Consider the following 13513-nt stretch of genomic DNA (forward strand, 5'->3'; position numbering starts at 1 on the left):
TCCTTCCTTCCTTCCTTCCTTCCTTCCTTCCTTCCGTCTTTCTTTCTGTGGCTTTTTACATTAAAGTCACTTATCCATTTGAAATTTATGCAGGTAAACTTATTTCTGCCAAATTGCTTTTTGGTTTTCCGAGCAATCCTTGTCAAATAACAAATCTTTCTAGGATTTTGTTGCTGTTGCTATTGTTATTCTTTGGTTTAATGAGTACTAGATTACTATGAATAGTTACTTTGGGGTCTTGATTATCTATTCTATTCTATTTATCTACTTAGGAAAATTTTTTAAAGAATTTACTTATTTATTTTTAGTTTTTAACATTTATTTCCACAATATTTTGAGTTTCAAAGTTTCTCCCCACCTCTCCCCTACCTCACACTCCAAGATGGCAAGCATAGTGATTACTCTTTCCCCCAGTCTTCCCTCTCTTCTTCCCCACCCCCACCCTCCCGCCATCCTACTTCCCCTTACTTTCTTGGAGTATATCTTATTTCCCGGTTGCACGTAAAAACAATTTTTTAACATTTGTTTGCTTCTGACTACTAGCTTTCCCAATCTACTCTTGCTTCTATTATCCTCCCCTCTTATCCCTTCCCCTCTTACTTTCCTGTAGTGTAAGATACCCAACTGAGTGTGTATGTTATTCCCTCCTTAAGCCAAATCCAATAAGAGTAAGGTTGACTCATTCCCTTTCACCTCCCTGCTCTTCCCCTCCATTGTAACAGTGTTCTCTTCTCTTTCTTATATGAGATAATTTACCCTATTCTATCTCTCTCTTTCTCCTTCTCCCAATATATTCCTCTGTCACCTCTTAATTTTATTTTTTAGATATCATCCCTTCATAGTCAACTCACCCTGTGCTTTCTGTCTATGTATACATATGCACATATATACATACATATACACACCTATACATACATACATCTCTTTCAACTATCCTAATACTGAGAAAAGTCTCATGGGTTACAGACATCATCTTTCTATGTAGGATTGTAAATGGTTCAACTTTAATAAGTTCCTTATGATTTCTCTTTCCTGTTTACCTTTTAATGGTTCTCTTGATTCTTGTATTTGAAAGTCAAATTTTCTGTTCAGCTTTGGTCTTTTCATCAAGAATGCTTGAAAGTCTTCTATTTCATAGAATATCCATATTTTCCCCTGAAGTATTATTCTTAGTTTTACTGGGGACATGATTCTTGGTTTTAATCTTAGCTTCTCTGACCTCTGGAATATCATATTCCAAGCCCTTCAATTCCTTACTGTAGAAGCTGCTAGATCTTGTGTTATCCTGATTGTGTTTCCACAATACTCAATTTTTTTCTTTCTGACTGCTTATAATATTTTTTCCTTGACCTGGGAACTCTGGAATTTGTTTATAATATTCCTAGGAGTTTTCTTTCTGGGAACTTTTTCAAGAGGTGATTGGTAAATTCTTTCATTGCCTTCTGATTCTAGAATATCAGAGCACTTTTCCTTGATAATTTCTTGAAAGATGATGTCTAGGCTCTTTTTTTGATCATGGCTTTCAGGTATTCCAATAATTTTTAAATGTTCTCTCCTGGATCTATTTTCCAGGTCATTGGTTTTTCCAATGAGATGTTTCACATTGCCTTCTATTTTTTCATTCATTTTGGATCTGTTTTATAATATCTTGATTTCTCATAAAATCATTAGACTCCATTTGCTCCATTTTAATTTTGAAGGAATTATTTTCTTCAGTGAACTTTGAGCTTCCTTTTCTATCTGGCCAGTTCTACTTTTTAAGGAATCCTTCTCCTCATTGGCTTTTTGCACCTCTTTTGCCTTTTGAGTTAATATATTTTTTTAAGGATTTTTTTTCTTTAGTATTTTTGGGGGTCTCCTTTAGCAAGCTGTTGACTCATTTTTCATGATTTTCTTGCATCACTCTCATTTTTCTTCCCAATTTTTCTTCTACTTCTCTTGATTTTCAAACTCCTTTTTTAGTTCCTCCATGGCCTGTGACCAATTTATATTTTTCTTAAAGGTTATGATGCAGGATGTTTGACTTTGTTGTCTTCTTCTGTTTCTATGTTTTAATCTTCTTTGTCACTAAAGAATAAACTATAGTCTGATGTCTTTTCCTATGTTTGCTCATTTCCCCAGCCAATTTCTTGACTTTTGAGCTCTTTGTCACAGTAGAACTTTGCTTCCAGAGTGGAGGATGCTGTGGTCCAAATTTCTGGGGTTTTATGGAGCTTTTTCAGCACAACTTCTGCCTCAGAACTGTGAGAAGGATGCCCTCTCCACAGCCAGCACAAGCTCTGCCATACCAGTGCTCCTTCTCACCTGAGGACGGCCACCCAAGATTGTGACCCAGATCTAAGCAGGGCAAAGCAAGAGAATCCTGCCTCAGCGCTAGCAAAGAGATTTCTGTATTTGCTCTCTGATCAGCTACTTGGTCCCCCAATCATCTGTGGGCCTGGAGCTCCAGAAGCAGCCATTGTTGCCACTGCCCCTGCTCTTGCTTCCACCACTGCTGCTTTTCCTGTTGCCACCTCAACTGCTGCTGACATCTCCGCTGCTCCAGGGCCTATGACTGGACTGCACTCTTCTCTTGCCCAGGTCCAACAGAGGTTCCCCCCCTGGCTTTTTACTTTGTCTTTGGCTTTTGTGAGTTGAGAAGTCTGGAAACTGCCAGAGTTACCAGTGATTCAGTCCCCTGAGGTGTGCTCCAGCCCATTCTGCACTACTCTTCTGTGCCGGAGTGGCCCACATGGGACTGCACTCTGCTCCTAGCCTAGTGTGATAGACCCTTCCTGTTGGTCTACCAGGCTGTCTTCAGTAGGAGATATGTTCCACTCTGTCATTTTGTGGGTTCTGCAGCTTTAAAATTGGATTAGTATCATTTTTTACAGGTATTAGAAGTAATTGGGGGATGAACTCAAGCAAATCTCTGCTTTTACTTTGCCATCTTGGTTCCATCCCCCAATTTTTTTTATATAGTAAGAAATAAGTATATTTGATGGTTAGTCCTTTATAAAATAGTTTGAAATCTAACTACTTTTACCTCAACATTTTTTTATTATTCTCTTTGGAATTCTTGACATTTTGTTGAATTTTGTTATTACTTTATCTAGTTTCATAAATTAACCCCTTAGTAGTTTTGTAGGAAAAATCCCAATAATTTTAGGTTACATTGTCATTTTTATTATAGTGATATTGGCCTACTATGAATAAAGAATGTCTTTCTAGCTTCTAGGTCACATGCATAACAAAAAGGCAGATTAATATTTTTCCCTATCTGTAGGACCTCTCAAACTTCTCTAAAATAGAAATTATGTGCCAAAGATTAAACAATTTCTGCTGATTCCATTGTCTAGGATACCCAGAATCTGAAAGGAAATGAAAAATAAATGCCCCCAAACCTAAGAACTGATACTCACTGACCCTGAGGTTATTCATCACCCCTTCCCTACTTTCCACATTATTTACTGCATCAAAAGACGCGAGGACATAACATAGACATATCAAAATCCATCCCTGCACTCAGGTCCACCCTCCCTCCTTCCAGTGCTATAGTGCTCCAGGTTATAGAAGTTGCCAGCTTGCCCATAGCCCTTCAGGAACAAAAGGATGATGGGGGCTGAAAAATGGGAGCACTGGTTCTGGGGAAAGCAGGCCTTACTGTCCTGGGGAATTAGGTTCTGATCTGCTGGTGTGGATCCAGAGAATTGAGGAACACAGGGAGTAGAACAGGTCACTAGGATAGAACATTTTGCATGTGGGGAGCCATGTAGCATTCCACCAAGACTGAAGCAAAGAGGACAACATCCAGTTGGGGTCAGTTCTGACCACTCAAAAGGGCAAACCATGAAATGCCCATTATGGGAAGAGGCTGAGTTACTTTGAGGTCCAGCTCCCGAGGAAACCATAATCATAGGGAAGGGTGTCAGTAAGTAAGTGATAAGGAAAACAAGGATGGAAAAACACTGAAAGTACCAATGATTTTGGGAAGAGGAAAAATCAGAGACTCTAAGCATAAAGAGATATATCATCAGGAAAATTAGTAACAACAGAAGAGAAATAGGGCCTACTGATCTAGTAAACAGATTCAGGCATTTATAAATAAATGCTGAAAAAAGGAAGATAATGTAATTCTTGATGAGACAGAGAATCTTAAGCAATTTGAGGAGAACATGGAATCACAACATGCTGTTTCTGAGTGGTTAAAAGAGAATGAGAATTTTGAATGCAAAATTTATGTTCTACACAACAAAAATAATGAAAAGAATAAAAACCACTTGAATCTGTAGTAGTGAGCCTCAACAAAGAAACAAAAAAAGAATAATAGATTGGGAATGTAAATAAATAGAACTGAAGGACAACTCAGAAGAAGAGATGCAAAAAAAAAACAAAAATATTAAAAGAAAATATATTTCCTATGCAAACAACAAAACATACTGAACTTGAAGAAAGGAGGCACAGAATCAACCTAAGAATCCCAGAAGAATGTGACAGGACAAAACATCTAATAACATAATGAATGAAATAATATAACTATCCAGAACTTCTAAATATAGAAAATAAAATTCCAATTTGAAAGGAATCACAGATCGCCTGAGGTTAGGGAAAAACAGCAGCAAGCCTGCAAACTTCAGTTCACATAGTGGTTAAATTTAATAATTTGATCCTGAAATAAGTTTTATAAACAATCAGGAGAAAGACCTTCAAATAAAAAGGAAAGTACATTTTAGTAATGAAAGACTATTCCTCAGTCGATAGAAAAAAAGAGATCATTTTCCCAGTAACTTAAATATTTCTTTATTTCTGTAAAACCCTTTTTGGTTTATCTTCTCCTGATTGGTTTTATTAGGAATATAGAGAAAGGATAATGATTTTTGAGGTTTAATTTTGTATCCTGCTATTTTAATGAACTTGGTAATTGTTTTAATTAATTTACAAATTAAATATAGATTCTTTTTTTTTTTGCTTTTTGGAGGGCAATTGGGGTTAAGCAACTTGCCCATAGTCACACGACTAGTAAGTATGTCAAGTGTCTGAGGCCAGATTTGAACTCAGGTCCTTCTGACTCCAGGGCTGGTGTTCTATTCACTGCACCACCTAGCTGCCCCTAGAATTTTCTAAATAAGCCATCAAATCATCTGAAAATAGAGACACATTTTCTTAATATTATCCTTGCAGAATTTTTCTTCATTTATTGTTATATTTAGCAATACTAGCAATTTATCATATAACCACTAACACAGTGGACATCCTTGTTTTACTCTTCATCTTACTGGGAATGTTTCTAGTGTTTGTTTATTACAGATAGTGGCTAGGTATTTGTTTTAGTTAAGTATTTTGATGATTTAAATGAAAGATTTTTCCCCATACTTTTTTGATTTCTTTAAAAAAATGTAATTGAGTACAAAATGTTTCTTCAGTCTAAGCTTCTGCCCTGTTATGTCTTTCAGTTTGTCTTATTACAATATTTTCTTTCCTTTCTCATATTCATTGTTTTGTCCTGAGTGATACTGATTAGGTTGGTTTCCTTGAATTGTGATCTATCTCATCTTAGTGATTTGCAAAAATTATTTTCTTTTTCTTGACAATCACATTTCTGGGTCTACAAAATTCAGAATTGCTTTTTGGTGATGACCTATGAAGTTTATTTCCAGTGTGTCAATCCTTTCATATGCTTCTGAGCAGTTTTCTTACTTTTTTTTTCAAGCATGTTATCTTTGTTTTTTTTTTATTGTTATAGATTGCATTTAATGAGAGCCTGATGATTTAAAAATTTATCTTCATGCCTTGTAGAAATCTCATTTGTACTAATTTAGCTTTTTAATTTTGTGTTTTTTTGTGACATTCACTTTAAAGTTTTATTTTCTCTGTTGTTCTTATTCATAGTGTCGACTACTTTGCTAAAGACTTCCACCTTCTTTTCTAAACTGTTGAATATCTTTTCAAGTTTTTCACCAAATAGCAGAGCCAAGATTTGAACTTGACCCTATGATTCCAAATTCAGTATTCTTTATACTAATATTATTTTCCCTCGAGTCAAATTCAGAGACCATTTTCCTTTTTTGTCTTTTTACCTTAATACCTAACACAATGCATTGTGCTAATTGGTCTTTAAGAAATGCTTGTTGGATTAGATTGGGAACAAACACACACACACACACATATATGATACAGTATTTCTCTTTGAATGGCTCAATTCTTAGTCTTTTCCTATGTGAATTTCATAACTGCTAGGGTTGCTTTTAAATTTATTCACCTCAGACTTTACTAATATTGATGCCATTGGGAACAAATCCTAAACTGATTTCCAAGCAGAGAATACTCAAACCAGAGGGTTGTGCTCAGTGATCTTTACTAATGGGGTTGGGGGCTGGGAACAAGGTGAGCTCAGGGAATCTAATAGATTAAACAAAGCCCTTCTTTTTAGGGTTTTGCCTGTCACCAACTTCCCTCAAAACTTGCCTGCTCCTGTTGCCTTCTCCTGTGCAGTTCTGCTCACCAGAGTAGTCTTCCCACTGGAATCTAGGAGAAGAGAAAATTCTGCACAGTATATGTGTTAGATGGCTATGGGCTGCAGTGGGAAACTCCTCAAGGGTTCCATCAACATCAAAAAGGATATATCTTAAGATAACTCTGGAAATGACAGGAAAAATGGAGTATGGAGATAGTGAGGTTGCACATTGGAAAAAGACCTGGGCTTGGAGTCAGGAAAATTGAGTTCAAATCCATGTTATATATTTATTGACCGCATGACTTAGTGGAAGTCACTAACTTTTCTCAGTCTCAATTTCTTCATCCATAAAATCAGGACAATAGACTCATTGATCTCCTGGGTCCCTTCCTGTACTAAGTAGACAATTCTATTATCCAATGATTATCTCTATGCAGAGGACAGGGAATAGACTGCAATATAAATATGAGGCAAATACTGCTTTCATTTTGAGTTATTAGGCAGAATGTGCTCTGAGGACTAGATCTTCCACTTAGAGCTCAAGGTACTTCCAATGCTATATAATCAAGCTCTTCTATAAGCTCTTAGCGAGCTTGTCAATCCTCCAACCACATAACTTGGCAGAAATTGGGACATGCTAAGTAGAGAGAATTAATCAAGACTTGTGGATTTAATGGTAGGTCACTTCCCTACCAGCCCGCAAATGAAAATGGAGCTGCAAGTGAGCATCTTTTGAATTAGTCTGGTATCAAGGTAAGTGGATATTAAAATATGCGACCCCTCCAGCAGCCCCAGGCTGCTTTTTAGAAAGCCCAACTTCTGGGCTGGCATGATAATTAATGTCAAGAAGCTGTTATTCCCTGACATCACTCTAAAATGCACTGTCTGAAAGAAAGTGAGCATATTTCTGGAAATTGTATTTTTCAGGCAGTTTTTAGTAGGCTGTGGCATCTCAGCAGGTGGCACTTTACGCTGCCACATTAATCAAGGGGTGTTCATTAAGCACCCACAAGTGTATAGTGCTGCACTAAGGGATTCATAAAGAAAGTTAAACAGACGCTAAATTGTACTCCTGCTTTGAAGTATAGACTACCAGGTATGCAGCACTCAAGGCTGTCTGACTAATCCTCTGGTTGGAAAGCCCTACAATTGCCTTCCCTTAAGCTTATTTCTAGTTCTGATTAATGCAATGTTCTTCAATGCTTCCAGGGGCTTGAAAGATGTACTCAGGGACAAAACAGACAATCACAGATGGAAATTACTTGTGTATACATGCAGGTTCATGTTCATAACTGTGTTGAGAATTATGAGATGCCACTGTGTCTATTGTTGTTGATTAAAAATAAAAGAAAATGAGCTGCATTTTGCTCTGTCAACAAGGTGTCTCTCATGTAAATGTTAATATGGGAAAGGAAAGAAAGGCAAAGGAAGGAAAAGGAATAAGCATTTAGATAGAGTCTCCTATGTGCCAGGCAACTATGCTAAGTGCTTTTTACAATAATTATCTCATCTGATCTTCCCGCAAATCGTATGACATAAAGCCTATTATTGCCCCCATTTTACAGTTAAGGAAACTAATACAAATAGAGGTTAAGTGACTTGCCTAGAGTCACATAGCCAGTAGGTGTCTTGGGATGGATTTGAACTCAGAACTTCCTGACCTTCAGGTCTAACTGCCTTTAGATTATAGCAAATTCTTTGAATGATGCAATCACAGGGGGTAATTTTGTTCCATAATAATTTGATTATCATTATAAGGAAAAATTAAAAAAAAAGGAGGGAAAGAGAACATACAATACAAAGAGCAGGTAGGGCAGAGATTACTTAAAGAAAGTGAGGCGACCTAGATGTTTCTCTCTTCAGGTATTGCTGTGTTTATCTCAGGCTCCAGAATGCTGCAGGGCCTCTTCGGAGAGATCTGAGAGCATTCAAAAGAAGCCAGTCTAATAAACCAAACATGAAAAATGTCCATTACCCTTACAGCAGTACACAGTTGGATGGATAGTTCATTGAGCAAATCTTTCTGTCTGCCTGTCTACATATACACTTAGGCTATGTGAATATATGTGGCTATACATGCATACATATATATATGCATACATATACTTAAGTGTGTACATGTTTATGTGCCTCCAAGTCAGCAATACCTAGGTTTAAGCCCCATCTTTGAAACACATTCTGTGGGACTTTGGTGAAGTCACTTAACCTTTTGGTATCCCAGACAACTCTCTAGAAAAGTAAATTGTAGAGATGATACTAATCTACACAGGTAAAAGAAGTTCCTCACTGGGAGTTCCTTGCAGTGATGAAATCACAAGTAGCAGCTCCAGTCAAAATATAGGAATCTCTTTGTATAGAAATGTATACATATAGAGATAGAGTAACAGATTAACTCAATGAACTGTTCAACCAAGTGTGTCATAGTCTGGGCATTAGACATTTTCATCCATTTGTTTTTTCTTATGTGGATTGTTAATCTGGTCTCCTATCCAAGGAGTATCACATACATATGTATATGTATCTTTATGTGTATATGTATATATGTGTATATATATGATATATATGTGTGTATATGTTAGCTCAATCATAAACATTTATACAGTAATTTAGGGTTTGAAAAATGTTCTACTTATATTATCTAATTTGTTCCTTACAATAACCCTGTGTTCTAGGTACTATAATTACTTCCATTTTACAGATGAGGAAACTGAGGCTGAGAGAAATTAAGTGACTTTTCCAAAATCTTACATCTAGCAAGTGTTTAAGTCAGTATTCAAATCCAGGTCTTTCTGATCCTTAGTTCTATCACTTTATCTATCGTGTCTCTTAGCTGTATATCTATTCTATCTATCAATCTATATATAATGTTAGCTTTTCCAGGAAAAATACTTCTATGTCTGAGTATACGTATATCTGTATTTATAAGCACTATAGATAGACAATACACTGTACCCAAAATTGAATAGGCAGCTTGGAGGAAGCTGGATTTCATTTAGAAAATTGCATGGTGCTTTCAGCAATCCCATAAAAACTCCCAGCTATAAAAACCCACCTTTTAAACACCAGTATTCTCAGAGTGTTGTTATATGTTGGTGAATCATGGAGTACAGTGATCTTTGAAGAATTAAAATTGTTGTTGATACAAAAGGCCATGGAAAGATAGAAATCTATATAGTGAGTATAAATAAGCTGGGGCATATTATTGGTGGAGATGTGTTCTGGAGAAGTGGCCTAAACGACTTCACCAACAATCAGACAAGGAGGTGAGTTCATTCCTTAGTGACAGTGGTTATCCTATGAGTTTTGCCTGGGGATATATACAAATACATGTAAAGAACCAGACAAAGACCTCCGGCATGTCCGGTGAATTCTGTGTGGCAGATTTGTGGAAGGATATGGATATGAATCATATAGGATGATATAGAGTAGAGGGCATTTTATGTGTGACAGTGGAGGGTGTCCCCATATAGGTGAGAATGTGCCATACAATTTTTGTAATATAATTTTGCCTTCAGTCCAATTTTGGATCCATCTCAGGGGTGCTCAACAAAGTGCTAAAAATCCATTAAAAGAGCTCTGTCCCACTGAATCTCTCAGAGATACCTCTAGCTGCTCAGAAGTCACTCAAAAGCTGAAGTAGCTTAAACATTCAGTGTTGTTAGTGGCAAGGGCCAGCCCAGGGTTTATTGCAAATCTCAGTTCACTACAGAGCACATGGAACTGTCTTCTTTCCTTTAAGACAGGAATATGTGAGAATTTTCTAATTTAGTTCTGGGTGTGAATGATTACATGTATGTGTGTGTGTGTATGTATGCGTGCAGTACCTGTATATGTTGAACCAGGCACATTCCAGCAATTTAAGCATGGGGAAAAGGTCTTTTATAGATGCCAAAATAGAAGATTAGTATTTCTTTGGGCCCATCCATTTTGATAGAGCCGCTAATTTTTCAGACAGATATTATAAGAAATGCTGTTTCTAATAGAAGAAAAAATTTTGGACTGGTTTGATATTGACAAAATGAAGATTATGTTTGAGATAAAAACAGTAACATGAGAACTGTACAGAAATTAAAATCCAAAGGCATACAAGTTCAAGTCCTTCTTACATTTTATAATTGTATAATCATGGAATATCATCTCCCTAAGATTCAGTTCCCTTATCTGTGAAATGGGGTTAATAATAGTAGTTACTTCATAGGATTATTATGAGAATCAAATGAGATAATATATGTGTAACAATAACTAATAATGAAGTATTTGGCTGCTGAGGTAGGCTGGCTACTTCCCTTAGCCGACCCTCACTTTTGTGGAAACTGAACCACTCTCTCCCAGTTCCTCCCTTCATGTAACCTCCACTAGACAGGGGTAGAGGTTCTTGAAATTGTAAGGTTCTATTTAATGAAACCTCCTCCTATCACTTAAACCTGCCTTTGCATGGCTTGAACTTTGCCCAGGGTCATAGGTACAGATTTATTGGAAGTTTTAACAATATTTGTCAATAACTTTGGCCCATTTGAGCTTGTAGTCGGTGAGGAAGCAAAACTTAGTGATTCAGAAAGGAATTCTCTTCTCTTTTTCTGTGTAGCTGGCCATAAACCCATTCCCCTATCCACCCTGAACAAATGGAATATATAGACCAGTAATGCCTTGAGTTAACCAGCATTTTTATCTTAATTTTAGTTTCAGTGACTAGGTGAACAGTAATGTAAAATATAAACTTTAAAAGTAAGTTTTTGGAATGGGTGCTAATTATCCTTGTGTGGGGGGAGGGAAAGAGGGGTTGTTGCTATTGATTTTCTTGACAGAGACAGCTACAATCTATCCTGAATCATTTTGGGTGCTACAGTTTAGGAAAAAAACAAACAAACAACATTTTATGAAGTTACTAGAGTAGGCTCAGAGAATGACAACCTGGAAGATGAGACTTAGAAACAGAGCCAATATAAAATAAAATAAAAAGCTCTGGTAGAAAGAACTAAAGATGTTAAATCCAGAGAAGAAAATACTTAGGGGACTCAGGTTCATAGATTTAGAACTTGAAGAGGACTTAGAGGTCATTGGCCCCAATTTCCCCTTATTTGAGTAATAAGGAACCTGAGGGAAAGAGAAGTTTGGTGAGTTGTCCAGGGTAACACACTTGAGGCAGGATTTAAGCCCATGTCTTTCTACTTCCACATCCAGCACTCTACCTATCATACCACAGGGCCTCTCAGGGGATGGGGAAGTTGACAGTGGAGGGGATATTATGATAGCTCTCTTTAATTATTTTAGGAGTTATCTCATAGAAGAAAGATTATACCTGTTTTGCTTTTCTAAAAATTAAACCTGTGTAAATCAGCCTTGTTAGAGGGCTTTATACTAAGACTGGATAACACATGTTGGGGATGTTACTTGGAGGATTTTTGGTCAGGTATAGGTTGGACTTCAGCTTCCATGAAAAGATCTAAAAGACTACCTGTTGGACATGAATAGAAAACTCACCTCAGAGTCAGGAAGACCTGGGGTCAATTTCAGCCTCTGACACATACTGAATATGAGACACTGGGTAAATAATTTTTTTTTCCACTTTTGTTGGAGCCACAGGTGTGAGAGACACCGTGGCAGTCACAAGATGCCGGAGGGGGTGCACGTGACCTCTGAGGGGCAGAAAAAAAGCAAGGGGAGGCTCCCCCTCTTTCTTTTTCCCTAATATCCTTATAATAATAATATATATTATAATATAATAATATAATATAATAATAAGGATATTAGGGAATATTAGGGAATTAAGGATATTATATTATAATATATATTATTATTATAAGGATATTAGGGAAAAAGAAAGAGGGGGAGCCTCCCCTTGCTTTTTTCCTAATATCCTTATCATTCTTCTTACTGTCACATGCCATGTGGGAGCCAATCGTGCACTCTCCCGAGTGCAGGGCAAAGGAGTATGTGTTAAGAGGAGTCCGTGTTGATAAGGCACGTTCAATGCCACGTCGGCCTTTCCCAACCTGGCAAAGTCGGCTCCCACGGCCCTGCGCTCAATGCCATGTCAGCCCTTTCGGCCCGGCAGAGTCGGCCTCCACATCTCCATGCTTCTGCCCCTCAGAGGTCACGTGCACCCCCTCCGGCATCTTGTGACTGCCACGGTGTCTCTCACACCTGTGGCTCCAACACACTTTTATTTTTTTTTATAATTAATTTGTTTGTTTCCTTTTAGTTTACAGGATTCAATCCCACAATTCCTTGAGTTTCACATTTTGTCCCCCTCCCTCCCCTCTCCTCCATGGCGGCATATAGTCAAGTATAGGATCTGTAAATACTTTCACATTATACATTAGTCAGGTTATAAAGACAGATTGTATCAGCTGGAATGAAAAATGGTAAAGAGGACATAAAACCAAATAAGAGAAGGAAAAAGATCAGGTATTTTTCTTCCACCTGGATATAAACTCAGTTCTTTCTAGTTCTTTCTCTGGATGCACATATTTCTCTCCATCATGAGTCTTTTGGTGACTTATATCACTGCATTGCTGAGAAGAGTCCAGTCTATCAACGTTGGTCATCACACATACGTTGTGTCTGTAATTGTGTACAAATTTATCCTGGTTCTACTCTTCTCACTCAGCATCAGTTTGTATAAGCCTCTCCAGGTAAATATGAAGACCATCTGCTCCTTGTTTCTTATAGCACAATAGTATTCTATAACATGCATATACCACAACTTGTTCAGCCATTCCCCAACTGATGGCACCCCCTTAATTTCCAATTCTTTGCTACCACAAAAAGAGCCGCTATAAACATTTTTGTACATATGGGTCTTTCTCCCATTTCTATGATCTCTTTGGGATATAGCCCTAGAAGTGGTATTGCTGGATCAAAGGGTATGAAAGTATTTATAGCCCTTTGGGCATAATTCCAGATTGCTCTCCAGAAAGGCTGGATCAGTTCACAACTCCACCAGCAATGCATTAGTGTTCCAATTTGTGGGTAAATCATTTAACCTTTCAAGTTCCCAGGCAACTCTAAAAAAACTAAGTTGTAGGTTTTCATTGGCAATGAAAAATTTTCTAAAATCAATGAAATTACCAGTATTCT

Source organism: Petaurus breviceps, unplaced genomic scaffold (genome assembly GCF_028583685.1).
Source record: "Petaurus breviceps papuanus isolate PSGF00001 unplaced genomic scaffold, PetGlider_PUasm1.0 138, whole genome shotgun sequence".
In the NCBI taxonomy this organism is placed as follows: Eukaryota; Metazoa; Chordata; class Mammalia; order Diprotodontia; family Petauridae; genus Petaurus; species Petaurus breviceps.